Genomic DNA, 11,485 nt, shown 5'->3' on the forward strand with positions numbered 1-11,485 from the left:
TTAGTGAACAGAGTGTCCAACTGGTATAGAACCATACTTATTGCCGTTGTGTAGAAAAACTGGTTTAACGCTTCTTTTTGAAGAATCAATAAAAGTCTCCACTCATCAGAAGAATATTCTATTCTGAAACGTGCCGCAAGTCCAGGAATATCAGAGCAAAACATCACCTTCTTGAGAGAAGTATGATACGATCTCCTTTTCCCTCGATCTATACCAAGAAAAGGATTCACCAGGCGCCAACATATGTTTATCTTTCAATCTAGATTCTGAAACCACTGCCGATTCTTTAGAAAGGCCTAGATCTCTAACTAAATTGTTCAGTTCAGAAAGTGAGAATGGAATGGGTTTTGCCAGGATCGTAGCAATCTCTGTCTTGAAATGATAATTAAATGGACACCCTAACTGCAAGCAGCCGTTGATTCACTTCATTGGGGAGATGTTGAAAATGCGTGCCCCAACCGGGACTCGAACCCGGGATCTCCTGCTCACATGGCAGACGCTCTATCCGTCTGAGCCACCGCGGGCACAGAGGATAGTGCGTCTGCAGGGACTCATCCCTTGCACGCTCGCCGTGAGATCCACATTCCCAACATGTCCACAACACTACATTAGTAGTGCGCCTAATAGATGTTTGCCCATCATACTCATTACCCGTGGCAGATACTACCGTCATATATATTTAAAAATATGGGTTCCCGGCCTTTGACCTTCTTGTGCGAACGCACACGCTATGCCCGAACTCGCACGGGGCTTGGTAGATTAATCTGCCACGAGTAATGAGTATGATGGGCAAACATCTATTAGGCGCACTAGGAATGTAGTGTTGTGGACATGTTGGGAATGTGGATCTCACGGGGAGCGTGCACGGGATAAGTCCCTGCAGACGCGCTATTCTCTGTGCCCGCGGTGGCTCAGATGGATACAGCGTCTGCCATGTAAGCAGGAGATCCCGGGTTCGACTTTCGGTTGGGGCACATATTTTCAACCTGTCCCCAATGAAGTGTATCAACGCCTGCTTGCAGCTAGGGTGTCCATTTAATTATCATTTCATTTCTAGCAAAGCTTCATGGTCATCCACGGTAACTGTTCTTTCGGGAACAGATACTACCTTCATATATAGTTATAAATCTCTGTCTTCTTCACTGTCACCTTTCTGAGCCCATGGTTCGTGAACATCTGTATCATCCAAAGAATCGGGAGGAGAGGGTATTGGTACTTCAGGTCCCCGAATGGCTGATTGAATGTTAGGGTAAGAAATATCCTTTTTTTTTTTAAATGAAACCTCGTACGTTGCAAGAACAGAAATAGCAGTCATCACTGTGATTTTTGGGCTCCCTCCAAACCACTGGTATACCAAAACGTAAGGACTGCTTTTTACGTTGAAACCATTGCCTCACTTCTTCAACACACACTGAACAAACTGTGTGTGGGACCCAAGGTTTATCTTTTTCAACAAAATCGGAGATGTTACTTTGTTGCTCTTTAACGGTATAGTTACGACAAATGTAGCAGAAGCAATCTGACGATTTTATACATCCTCTGGTAGCCATTGTCCATTGCCCATAAAAAAATTCACAACACAAGAAAACAGTCACTACTTTAAAGCAATAGTAACAACAACACGTGAACAGCACATAGTGAATAGATACTGTGAACTGAAGGACAATAGCAGATGTTCACTGCTTGGTGATGGCGGGGGAAGGGGGCAGCGCGACGGACAGCCTAATTACTCTTTTTTTACGTATATGTAGTACAAAAACGGCTATATAACAGTTTACGGAGATCCTAAAAACCAAAGTTCAAATTCACTAGAGTGGTGAAATATCGAAAAAGGCTAAAAGTAGACAAGCAGTTTGTGAAATAACTCTACGTGATTGAATTTTTTCACTATTTTTCCCGAAATCAGCGTTAAAAACACTACAAGAATCAGTAAATTTCAAACAATTTTTATGTCGCAGACCTGTGTAATGCCCTGTCTAGCGAACGCTGCTGTTGTAAAGAACGTCGATTAATTTGATAGATTAACAGTGTCAGTAGACTTATACTGCACACCTCAGTTTAGACAAATGTGAGATATTAAAAAGAATAAAGATTAAGGTTTACCGTCTTGTCAATAAAGGAATCATAGGCGGTAGACGATCTCTACAGTGTGTCTCTCGTAAGAGTAGTCAGGCACACTGCCTTTGGTGTTTCAGGAGATATTTGCAATTTCGTTTTTCATTTTGTAGCTGGAGTCAGTCTACATAAACAGTACTCATTTCATCCTTCATGTGAGGCCCTGTGTCGATGGAAAGCGCCGGATTGTTTCCTGTTACAAACAAAATGATTTTTAAAGCCGGATTTTACGTGCCTAGTCGATAGTGCGGTCCCAGATTAGTCTAGCGCGATATTTGATTTGTCGATTTATATTAACTGGGACGGCAAAACAGGAAGGCCGGCCGTGTGGCCGTTCGGTTCTAGGCGCTACAGTCTGGAACCGAGCGACCGCTACGGTCGCAGGTTCGAATCCTGCCTCGGGCATGGATGTGTGGGTTGTCCTTAGGTTAGTTAGGTTTAAGTGGTTCTAAGTTCTAGGGGACTGATGACCTCAGAAGTTAAGTCCCATAGGACTCAGAGCCATTTGCACCATTTGAGCCAAAACAGGAAGAATAACTAGTACTTCCGCAACGACAGCACTGCCCTGGCCCGCGATTCGCTGCTGGATTGCTGTTTCTTCTTCGTGTTGTATTATCCCCGTAAACACAGATTCGATAAAAGAAATATCGCACGAGACTAATCTGGAATCGTTCTATCGAGTGAGCACGTAGATTTCCGTTTTAAAAATCCATTTCCGTTGTAACGGGAAAGAAACCGACACTTTCCGTCTACAACCGTCTTCGCAAGAAAGACGTGAAGACTACACGTTGTTTTGGTTAGCTCCTACATAACACAAAAACAAAATTGCAGTATGTTATAAGGAACAGCAATGTGGCATCATGATGGCTACGGATCTTCGTACCACTGATAGTTACAATTACACGCATCTCAGCTTCTATAACTGTTAAATCAAAATATACCAGATTTGGAGTATTACGTAAAAAAAAATTGTAAATATACAACTGACTCATTTGAAGTGCTAATCAATTGAATGTTGTCTACACAAGAGAATATACACCGAAGAGCCAAAGAAACCGGTAAACCTGCCTCATATTGTGTAGCGCCCCTGCGAGGACGTAGAAGTGCCGCAACACAACGGGGCATGGACTCGACTAATGTCTGAAGTAGTGGTGGAGGGAACTGACACCAGGACTCCTGCAGGGCTGTCCATAAATCCGTAAGGGTACGAGGGAATGGATATCTCTTCTGAACAGCACGTGGCCAGGCATTCCACATATGCTAAACAACGTTCATGTCTGGCCAGTTTGGTGGCTGGAGGAAGGGTTTAAATTCAGGAGTGTGTTCTCGGAGCCTCCCGGTAGTAATTCCGGGCGTGTGTGGTGTCGCATTATCTACCGGGATGAATGGATGCAGGTGATTACAGAGGATGCTTACGTACACGTCGCCTGTCAGAGTCCTATGTAGATGTAGCAGGGCACCCATATCACACCCACTTCACGCGGTCCACACCGTTACAGAGCCTCCACCATCTTGAACAGTCCCATGCTGACATCTAAGGTTCATGAGGTTGTCTCCATACCCGTACAGGCCCATCTGCTCGATACAATTTGAAATATGTCGGTGTTGACGGACCGAAGCGAGGCGTCAAACCGAGCGAGGTGGCGCACTGTACTCGCATTCGGGAGTGCGACGGGTCAATCTCGCATCCGACAATCCTGATTTAGGTTTTCCGTGATTTCCCTAAATCGCATCAGGCAAATGCCGGGATGGTTCCTTTGAAAGGGCACGGCCGACTTCCTTCACCATCCTTCCCTAATCCGATGAGACCGATAACCTAGCAGTTCGGTCTCTTCCCCCAAATCAACCCATCCCCCGAGGCGTAAAGCTTTGTGACGTGCAGTCGTCAAGAGTATACGAGTGGGTCTTCGGCTCCGAAAGCCGATATCGATGATATTTCGTTGAATGGTTCGCACGCTCACACTTGTCGATGGCCCATCTTTGTACTCTGCAGCAATTTGCGGAAGGGTTGCACTTCTGTCACGTTGAACGATTCTCTTCAGTCGTTGTTGGTGCAGTTCTTGTAGGATCTTTTTACGGCCGCAGCGATGTCGGAGATGTAATGTTTTACCGGTTTTCTGATATTCACGGTACACTCGTGAAATGGTCGTGCGGGAAATCACCACTTCATCGCAACCTCGGATATACTGTATTCCATTGCTCGTGCGCTGACTGTAACACCACGTTCAAACTCACTCAAATATAGGTAACCTGCCGTTGTAGCAGCAGTATCCGATAAAACAACTGCGCTAGACACTTGTTGCCTTTTACAGGCGTTGCCTACAACAGCGCCTTATTCTGCCTGTTTACCTTTGAATACGCGTGTCTATAGCAGTTTCTTTGGCGCTCCAGCGTAAAATCGTTTCACAATCTTCTGTCAAATGATAAAAGAAATAGAGACATTTGATGAAAATTATATCCTACTTTGCTAATCTAATGAATTAAATAGAGCGTAATTTGATCTAAAGGTGTAGCGTATTGGTGTTAACGTTAGCTGTACCCTGCACTTCTGAATTACCGAGTGGTTCTCCTTTAGACAAAACAACTGATATAATTGATCCCGCTTACTCAAAAAAATTATATTTAGTGTCATACGAGTTTCATTACTGGTCAATGATACTTTTTCATCATGTCTAACTATTTTTCTGTTACAGTACGATCAGTTGTCATATCCTTTATGCACAAACTGACTTACTGAATAAGATACCGAAATTTAGCATCGTGAAACGTTCTCTACATCAGACTGTAACCATTCAGTAAATAACGTCCATCATGAAGTATCGTGCCATTATTTTCATTCCCACGCAAATAGAATAGCTTTCGAGGACACTGTACCTCTACTGAATCATAAACGCTCCTTCGTATCTGTTCTTTCTGTAACAGACATTGACAAGTTGCACATTCGTTTCGCATTCTTACATTAGCTGCTAGTGATACTTGTTCGAAGTATCAAAACTCTGAAACACCCTTTTTTAAAAAAAAAATAGCGCTTATATTGCTGTTGTAAGTCCAACTAAACTTTCGAGCACTTTTCTATATTAAGCGTTTAGTTTATCACACTACTGAAGTTGGAACATCTGTGACATCATTTCTGCATCTGTCTTCTCTGAGAATCTTCAAAAGAATGCCTGTGCTTTTCTTTCAGTTAGGTACGTCATAATTACATATTATGCAAACAGCGGTTATTCGCTTTCAACGATTTGTTCTTCCGTTACCTTTGTACTCAGTTTTTATATGTTTTTCAGAGATAACTGATGTGAATGTATTACCCCTCTTGTACAAACATCATACCCTAGAACGGCTCCAGTTCAAATGCGGTTATTCTTGCCATGTTTTCGAAAATAGGGTGCTCCTTTTTTTCCTGTCGTAACTAAACATTAGCTTGAACATCTGCAGTAGTTTGGTGATTAACACTCACCGTCCAAATTGGGCATGAAAGTACATGGTCCATTTTCATGAACTTTTTACCATCATCACTGTTTCGAGGATGAACATTGCTCACTTTCCATCGTTGATGTAAAATACGCCACCCTTGTGACGATGAAGTTGCAATATGCTTCATTATCATAAAATATTCTAAAAGTTTGAGTATTAGCTGTAAATAAAGTTTGCATAAATTTGGCGTTGTTAGCTACTAACTAGAGAAATTTAGTTTCTGCCGTCTTGTGTAGCAAGTGGTACGGTTTCCCCTCCAATATTTAACAAAAGAAACAGACTTTTGCATGCATATTGTTGGTATTAATGGAATATTCTACGAGCTGAGCAGCTGATACCGTGAAGAAACTGAGCGACCAAATATGTTAACAGATGCTAAGCCTGGTAGCTGAACTAGCTAGTTCAGTCCTAAGAGTAAACATGACCCTTAACTCAAGGTAAACTACATTAATAAGTAATGAAGAAAACAAGAAAAAGTACAAACGCCAGAGAAGACACAAGAATCTATTAGATGAACTTCGACCTTTAAGGTCTGAGCAAACCGTATGGTACCTGACGTAATAAGTGAAAGAGCAAGCCATCAGCTTCTCCCGTTGACTACGCAGGAAAAATTTCAGTCATTAGAGGTACTTTCAAATACTAAGCCCGAAGTCAAATGCAGCCACTATAAATTCGTTTCATATTTAAAATCAACTAAGTTGAATTATGAATTAATTTTTCATGTCTGTTTCACTCTCGTATGATAGCATTATACCTTCGTTTTTCTTATTACTTTGAGTTTAAGGTCCGATACAAATAAAAGGCAAATTTTCACCTTCACTAATCAGACACGATTTTCAGTGTATAAGGATTTTTTTTTCATTGATCCGTTAAATGTAGAATAGCTTCCATGGAATTATCTGGACGCATATCTGTCGACTACAACGAAAAGTGTTTTCTAATTTTAGGAATTGTGCTCCAAACCAACGAACACAATTCCTTCGGGAGTGTTTACTTTCGGGCTTTCTGTGTTGTACAATCACGTCCTCGTAAAGAATCTCCAAATATTATGAGTGTTACAAATTAAATAATCGCCTATATGTGTACTTGTCACGTTCCATTTAAGTTTTATTTTGTATTTTTTGTTATTTTGAATCACTTTGGTGAATGGAAGGTCGTTGGTTACGAAAAACTAAAGCTACCTGTAAAACGGCGAAAGGGAGACTCTAGTCTGCCTATAATCGTCCAAACTCAGGTTTTTCGTGAATTCCCCGTGTCACGTGACGCACATGCTGGAATGTTGTCACTGCTTGCCGGCGTGAGCCAGCGCTCCATCTGTAATAACTGCCTCATCAGCTTGCGACTCCGACACGTTACACGTATTCCACTCTACGTCTGCCTGTGTTTCTCATAATTAAAAAATGTGGCCTGTAATTCCCGAAATATTAAGCGCAACATGAAAAAGGTGGTATGGAGTTGAGACTGTATAACATGTTACAGGAGTGAATAATTTTGGACGGAAAGTAAAGACATGCAGAAAGGATAATCCAAAGGTGAAGGAGTGCGGAGTGCGGGAAGTGTAAAAAAAAAAAAAAAAATTGCAGGATGGATAACTTCCTACCTGAAATGATGTAATGCAGACAGACTTCGACAGAAATTTCACTTGACATAATAAATATCTAAGAGAAGGGTGGCGTAAGATCTTTGTTGTATCCCCAGATATGGTTGAATGGCCCTTCCGAATGCGAAGCTGGTTATCTAGGATCCATTTTACTGCAGTCGCGAAGATGAGCATGCATTAGTTTAGTATTGCTTCGGAGCGGCTTCCCTCAATGGTAATTTATTCTCCAAATGGAATGTTCGTCTCCTCGACTGGCACAAATTTATGAACCCAAAAGTGAGTTTTAGTGAAGACCTAATTTTGTGTCCTGCTTCAGGTGTACAGGCTATTAAAGCCGCCGGGTGTCAGTGGAACCCATTATGTCTGAAGTAATGAAGATACTAAACTTACTACCGCTAGAGATTATGGTATGAACAATCGCTGCATTGAGGAAGTTAAAAGATTCTCTCTTATTCCAGAGGAGGTGGCGCTGGTTCAAGAGAGATACACAGTATTGGCTAAAACTAGATGAAAATTTCGTATAATGTTATGTCCGGGAATCAATATATGCGGAGAATTAGGCCAATCTGCCCTTTCATTCCCTTCTGTGTTTCCATTAGATGTAGACACCGTAGACACCTGTAGTTACCACGCAGCCTGTCACATCCTTGAACCCTTTGTCACAATGAACACGTATGCTTTAAAACACACACTACCGAGTTCGGACTGCGTGAAATGCACTATCACCAGAGACACATGTGGTTACCACGCAGCCTGTCACATCCTTGAGCTCTTTGTCACAATGAACACGTATGCTTTAAAACACACTTGACTGAATTCGGACTGCTTGAGATGCCCTTGTCAAATGCTTGTGTAATGTCTGCAGATCGTCGATAGGTTGTACATCCAGTAAACCAGTGCCTTTAAATTTCCCAAGAGGCACAAACCCCTCCTCAACCAATCCACCAACCGCAAACGTTGCGGTGAGGCACTGTCGTACGATCCGTGGGAAATATGTGTGTGTGAGTGTGTGTGTGTGTGTGTGTGTGTGTGTGTGTGTGTGTGGGTGGGTGGGCGGTGGGGGGGGGGGGGGGGCAGGGGTCTACAATCGTGCATAAACCACAGTCGTTGTGCTTCTGCAAAGGTAACGTTTTCCAACAATGACGATAATTCTTTGAGCAGAACTCAAGAGGTACACAGCACCTGTAAATCTGTTTGGTAAACTGCATGTCTCAGTCAGTCTGTCACCGACAGTTCCCGCCCATAGATTGATACTGAATTGGTCGTGATGCCTCATCTCCATGACTGTTGCGGATTTGCATGTGGCCATATGTGTGTACTCTGGTAATTTACTGTGCCGTCTCTAGTAACTCCTGCCTTATCTGCTAATGAAATGCAGGCTGTGAAATGCAAATGTTCAAAAGCCCATTGCTTTTAGGACATATCATTATAGGAACGTTTTTCTTGTTTCAACCGATATTGCCTCACGTGGGAATACGTGACATTTTTTTAACACAGCCTGTATAACTGTCCTCCCCCCATGAACCATGGACCTTGCCGTTGGTGGGAAGACTTGCGTGCCTCAACGATGCAGATAGCGTCCTGCTTTACTGTATGGTTAAATGATGATGGCGTCCTCTTGGGTAAAATATTCCGGAGGTAAAATAGTCCCCCATTCGGATCTCCGGACGTAGTTATCAGGAGAAAGAAAACTGACATTCGTCGGATCGGAGCGTGGAATGTCAAACCCCTTAAACGGGCAGGTAGGTTAGAAAATTTAAAAAGGGAAATGGATAGGTTAAAGTTAGATATAGTGGGAATTAGTGAAGTTCGGTGGCAGGAGGAGCAAGACTTCTGGTCAGGTGAATACAGGATTCTAAATACATATCAAATTGGGGTAATGCAGGAGTAGGTTTAATAATGAATAAAAATATAAGAGTGCGGGTAAGCTACTACAAACAGCATAATGATAGTATTATAGTGGCCAAGATAGACACGAAGCCCATGCCTGCTACAGTAGTACAAATTTATATGCCAACTAGCTCTGCAGATGACGAAGAAATTGAAGAAATGTATGATGAGATACAAGAAATAATTTAGGTAGTGAAGGGAGACGAAAATTTAATAGTCATGGGTGACTGGAATTCGAGAGTAGGAAAAGGGAGAGAAGGAAACATAGTAGATGAATATGGACTGGGGCTAAGAAATGAAAGAGGAAGCCATCTGGTAGAATTTTGCACAGAGCATAACTTATTCATAGCTAACACTTGGGTCAAGAAGCATAATAGAAGGTTGTATGCATGGAAGAATCCTGGAGATACTAAAAGGTATAAGATAGATTATATAATGGTAAGACAGAGAGTTAGGAATCAGGTTTTAAATTGTAGGACATTTCCCGGGGCAGATGTTGACTCTGACCACAATCTATTGGTTATGAACTGTAGATAAAAACTGAAGAAGTTGCAAAAAGGTGGAAATTTAAGGAGATGGGATCTGGATAAACTGACTAAACCAGAGGTTGTACAGAGTTTCAGGGACACCATAAGGGAACAATTAACAGGAATGTGGGAAAGAAATACAGTAGAAGACGAATGGGTAGCTCTGAGGGATGAAGTAGTGAAGGCAGCAGATGATCAAGTAGGTAAAAAGACGAGGGCTAGTAGAAATCCTTGGGTAACAGAAGAAACATTGAATTTAACTGATGAAAGGAGAAAATATAAAAATGCAGTAAAGGAAGCAGGTAAAAAGGAATACAAACGTCTCAAAAATGATATCGACAGGAAGTACTAAATGGCTAAGCAGGCATGGCTAGAGGACAAATGCAAGGATGTAGAGGCTTATCTCACTAGGGGTAAGATAGATACAGCCTACAGGAAAATTAAAAAGTCCTTGGGAGAGAGGAGAGCCACTTGTATGAATAGCAAGAGCTCAGATGGAAACCCAGTTCTAAGCAAAGAGGGGAAAGCAGAAAGGTGGAAGGAGTATATAGAGGGTCTATACATGGGCGATGTACTTGAGGACAATATTATGGAAATGGAAGAGGCTGTAGATGAAGATGAAATGGGAGATACGATACTGCGTGAAGAGTTTGACAGAGCATTGAAAGACCTGAGCCGAAACAACGCCCCGGGAGTAGACAACATTCCATTAGAACTACTGACGGCCTTGGGAGAGCCAGTTCTGACAAAACTCTACCATCTGGTGAGAAAGATGTACGAGACAGGCGAAATACCCTCAGACTTCAAGAAGAATATGATAATTCCAATCCCAAAGAAAGCAGGTGATGACAGATGTGAAAATTACCGAACAATCAGTTTAATAAGCCACAGCTGCAAAATACTAACGCGAGTTATTTACAGACGAATGGAAAAACTGGTAGAAGCCGACCTCGGGGAAGATCAATTTGGATTCCGTAGAAGTGTTGGAACACGTGAGGCAATAGTGACCTTACGAGTTATCTTAGAAGAAAGATTAAGGAAAGGCAAACCTACGTTTCTAGTATTTGTAGACTTAGAGAAAGCTTTTGACAATGTTGACTGGAATACTCTCTTTCAAATTCTAAAGGTGGCAGGGGTAAAATACAGGGAGCGAAAGGCTATTTACAATTTGTACAAAAACCGGATGGCAGTTATAAGAGTCGAGGGGCATGAAAGGGAAGCAGTAGTTGGGAAGGGAGTGAGACACGGTTGAAACCTCTCCCCGATTTTATTCAATCTGTATATTGAGCAAGCAGTAAAGGAAACAAAAGAAAAATTTGGAGTAGGTATTAAAATCCATGGAGAAGAACTGAAAAATTTGAGGTTCGCCGATGACATTGTAATTCTGTCAGAGACAGCAAAGGACTTAGAAGAGCAGTTGAATGGAATGGATAGCGTCTTGAAAGGAGGGTATAAGATGAACATCAACAAAAGTAAAACGAGGGTAATGGAATGTAGTCGAATTAAGTCAGTTGATACTGAGGGAATTAGATTAGGAAATGAGACACTTAAAGTAGTGAAGGAGTTTTGCTATTTGGGGAGCAAAATAACTGATGATGGTCGAAGTAGAGAGGATATAAAACGTAGACTGGCAATGGTAAAGCAAGCGTTTCTGAAGAAGAGAAATTGGTTAACATCGAGTATAGATTTAAGTGTCAGGAAGTCGTTTCTGAAAGTATTTGTATGGAGTGTAGCCATGTATGGAAGTGAAACATGGAGAATAAATAGTTTGGACAAGAAGAGAATAAAAGCTTTCGAAATGTGGTGCTACAGAAAAATGTTGAAGATAAGGTGGGTAGATCACGTAGCTAATGAGGAGGTATTGAATAGGATTGCGGAG

General features: G+C 41.9%; 1 non-coding gene across 1 annotated transcript; it reads right to left on the reverse strand.

The window, feature by feature from the left end:
• Positions 1–450: 450 nt before the first annotated feature.
• On the reverse strand, positions 451–525 carry Trnat-ugu. Its single transcript has one exon. It is a non-coding gene; the product is annotated as a tRNA-Thr (tRNA).
• Positions 526–11,485: the final 10,960 nt, after the last annotated feature.

Source organism: Schistocerca piceifrons, chromosome 7 (genome assembly GCF_021461385.2).
Source record: "Schistocerca piceifrons isolate TAMUIC-IGC-003096 chromosome 7, iqSchPice1.1, whole genome shotgun sequence".
NCBI lineage: Eukaryota > Metazoa > Arthropoda > Insecta > Orthoptera > Acrididae > Schistocerca > Schistocerca piceifrons.